Source organism: Myiozetetes cayanensis, unplaced genomic scaffold (assembly GCF_022539395.1).
Source record: "Myiozetetes cayanensis isolate MyiCay16 unplaced genomic scaffold, myiCay2020 scf3, whole genome shotgun sequence".
NCBI classification, from domain to species: Eukaryota; Metazoa; Chordata; class Aves; order Passeriformes; family Tyrannidae; genus Myiozetetes; species Myiozetetes cayanensis.
The window spans coordinates 48,812,797-48,816,583 of NW_026087521.1; the positions used below are offsets into that span (position 1 = coordinate 48,812,797).

At 40.2% G+C, this 3,787-nt stretch overlaps 1 long non-coding RNA gene across 1 annotated transcript; it reads right to left on the reverse strand.

Moving 5' to 3' along the window:
• Window positions 1-1,327: 1,327 nt before the first annotated feature.
• Window positions 1,328-3,499, reverse strand: LOC126645192 (uncharacterized). The gene is made up of 2 exons (XR_007630086.1): window positions 3,284-3,499; window positions 1,328-2,036 (listed from the first exon to the last, which is right to left on the reverse strand). It is a non-coding gene; the product is annotated as an uncharacterized LOC126645192 (long non-coding RNA).
• Window positions 3,500-3,787: the final 288 nt, after the last annotated feature.

The window sequence follows — 3,787 nt, forward strand, 5'->3', positions numbered from 1 at the left end:
TCAAACTCCAGCTACACCTTGGTATTCAGTGACCCTGACTGCATAGAGATGGCAGGGGCATTTCAGGATCTTATGCCAGTAAAAGAAGCAGCCACAGAGTGAAAAAGGGAAGAGGATGCTGTGCTACACAAGACATCCAGGAAAGAAATTATGCAGGATACTAGAAATATCCTACAAGACAAGCAGACTTCTAGGTATTGTTTCAGATACCGTCAGTGTCGGAAACATCACAGGATGATTATGTTGTGACTACTTTGTGCTTCAGCATCTCCACCAGGAAACAGCTCACAAGGTGCTTACCTTGAAAAGCAAGAAACAGCTGGCTGGAACTTAGGATTTCACAGCAGTAATGTCCACAGGAGTGATCCAAACACCAAGCACAAGTGTGCACTGGAAGCATTTGAAACACGTATCTTAGGAGCAACTGTGGCTCACTCCTCAAAATAGCCTTCCAATTGGATCAATGAAGACTCACTTCAGAGAAGTGATGGGGTAACATACATCCTGACGAGTTTGGCAGGCACTAGATTTCTCTAAGGATACTGCTGTTCCCTAACATGTCTCTCCTGTTCCATCCTGCACAAGCACATCCTTTGCTCCCTAAGGTCTCTGTTGATGGATCCTCAGGGATTTTGCTCTCCAGTGTACTACTTCAAGACACCTTTGCAGCAAATTACATGGCATCATTCAGCAAGAGACAAAGGTCAAACATCCAGCTTGGGAGTGGGCTAGTAACATCATATTGCGTGATTCCTAAAAACGGCTGTAATAATGGGGATAATGCAAGGGACTGACATAACAGCAATCTGACGATTTAGTGTTGCTATGCAACTTGAGTTGGGAACAGACTTTTGCAGTTGCTTTTTAGTTGTCCACTGAATGCTCAGTGACAGCATCTGGCAACCTTCCCCACTCATGATTTTACCTAAAGCAGCAAGAATTCACATGCAGGTTTTGTGCCAAGGTGCCCTCTTGCAGCCTTTAGTCTAATGAAAATAAGATACAGACACCTACAATGCTTTATTCTATCTGAATGAAATTCCTGTTGTGCTACACGCACACACAAACAGCTACATACATTCACACACATTTCTCTTTCCTCTGATTCACTGCACATCTTCCTCTTTTTCTTCCTGTCTCACTCTAAGGTCATCATGTTGTCAAAGAAGAGAACTGTCTTTGGAAGCTCTTCCCTGGCCATGTCACAGCTACTGTCAAGCCAGTTCACACAGTTTTCTAACTCTGTACATGTGATTTCTTAAGACCTTGCCATCTTTCTCCCAACTGTTTTCTCAGACTCATACAAAGTGGGGATAGGTACGGCTACTTGCTCTACCTCGTTTTATTCATCTGTCCTGATAGTGCCTTATCCTGTCTTGAAACTAGTAACTGTTTTAAAACCCTCAAGCAATGATGCCTGCAGCCCTTTCTTTGGGACTCTGGCAGTCTGACAAAACTCAGTGGTTAGGAAAGCTGACCTGCTTGTCTCCCTGGCTGAAACCTGGTTGTTCCTAGTGACATCTCTTTGTGCCACCCTCAAAAACTCACCCTTGCATACTGGTATCACCTGAATGTCATGGTAAGGGCTATTCTGCATCACGATTAACTCATTCCCTATGATCCTTTGTTATCACTTTCCAGACAACCCTTGCAGACCTCATTCAATGTGTTGCTTTTCTCTGAATTCCTTTGCTTTTCACAATCTGTTTTGTGGTGTTGCTCGTGTGATGTTTAATAGCCGCAGCTCGGAGTTGGCTGCATTTCAGTGGTAGGAGGGGGAACACAGTGAACTGTGAACTGAAACTCCATATAATGTTGCTAGAGATGAGAACAAGTAAGGGAATGTTTGCCATGCACACTATCGCCAGAAAAACATCTTTGCAAGTGTGTATCTGTGCAGGCATTGTGGAGATAGGGATTATGTTATGCAGAGGGGAAGAGGAGCTGACTGACAGTAGAGATTTGCAGTCCATATTGATGTTTCACAATTGTGCATCTGTCTGCAGAACAGCCATGGAGCTCTTGAAGTCATTGCACTAAAAAAATAAAAAAAAAAGATAAATCAATAACTTCCCTCACCCTTTTACCACAGCTCAGAGGGTGGAGGAGGAGAGCATCATAATAGCTCACACTAGTGAGAAGATTTTAATTGAAAGAGTCTTCAACCAGAAAATACCATTTTGATAAAATCAACATTTTTCAAAAAATTATAAATACAAATGAAAAATCCCTATGAAAAAGGAGGCTGAAATATAAATTTCAGCATTGAAAAGTTTCCCTTAAAGAAAAAAAATGCCAGATTTTCTTTCTAATTAAAATACTAATTTTGAAAGCAAACCTCTTATTTTCTGATAAAATATTACCATATTTTATGTTTGTATTGTTTTTACATTCTTCAGTTAATAATGAGAGACACTAATATGTTCAGCATTCTGCCATTAGCATGGAATCAGGTTTCTAGGATATTAAAAACAATTGGTCCCTAACTAGTACCCATTTCTGTTTCAGAGTGTAAAAATCTAAATTGTTTCAGCACAGACTAATAAAGCTGCTATCGCTTTTGATACCATTAATTGGTAAAAAATGACTAGTTTTGAAAATAAAATATCACCTGTACTAAATTATATAACAGAATATTTAGCTATTATATTCATGGTATGCTATATTGCTGGTAGGATTGCATAACGTGCCCTCATATGAGACTTGACTTGGCATAACCTAACTCTGCATTACAACTGATACGTGAAATGGTACCAAAATTAAACTGATTTTCAAAAAAAATAGCAGTTATTTTTCTAAAAGTACCTAATTGATTTGTTCATAATTTTTCTTGCATAGGAATACACTGAAAACAGTATTTTTATCACTAAAAGTCACAAGAAGCCTTAAAATCATAAACTTTGACATTTCTCTCAAATGAACATTTCAAGTTTCATCTGGTTCTCACTTAAACTGTGATTCATTCTTTGTACTAACTCTAAATCTCCCTATTTGGAATAGTTTTAAGATTGGAGGCCTTGTCAAAAGCAATCATCATAAATACAGCATGCACTTCATAGGAGCTGGTTCTACCAGCATTTGTTGCAAGATAAATCAGCTCATCAGTACTCACTTTCATCTCAATATTAATACTTTTTTATGCATTCACAGGGATCTCAAAATTATCCCCATCAGAATATATAAAGGAGGATAAAATAAAGCAGGATAAATTAAATCATTCTTGCCACCCAACCACACCCAAGAACTCAGAAGGCTTCAATGCTCCCACCGAAGCCCTGCTCACAAGATCCTGTTGCAGGGAGGACCCGGGATGAGACTGACACTTCTCCTCCATTCCTCCGTTCACTCCACTGTGCACCTGGAGAGCTTGGAGTTCCCTTTCTAGTATGTGAATGCAAGAAGAAAAGAAAAATATCTCCTTTCTGAAAGCACAAGTCCTCTTCTTCCTGCCGTCAGCAGCTCCGATGGAACCGCAGCCCAAGGCTTCCACCTAGTGTCTGTCGGCCAGCTCGGCACACCACCCCACCGCAAGGGTGGGATGCCAGTGGGTGCCCTGGAGCTCACAGATAAAGAGCAAAGGCTTGGGTTATTTTTGAGATGGGAATATTTTCCTTAAAATACCAAGCCAAGCCTCGGCTCATTATGAACCACCCAAGCTGTCACCTAGAACTAAACACCAGATTCTGGTTTATGTGTGGAAAATAAGGTTATTAAAATTTATTTATTTTTTTCACCATCATACAGACTGTGCTAAAATCCAAAGGTTTAGGAGGATGCAACAGAAAAG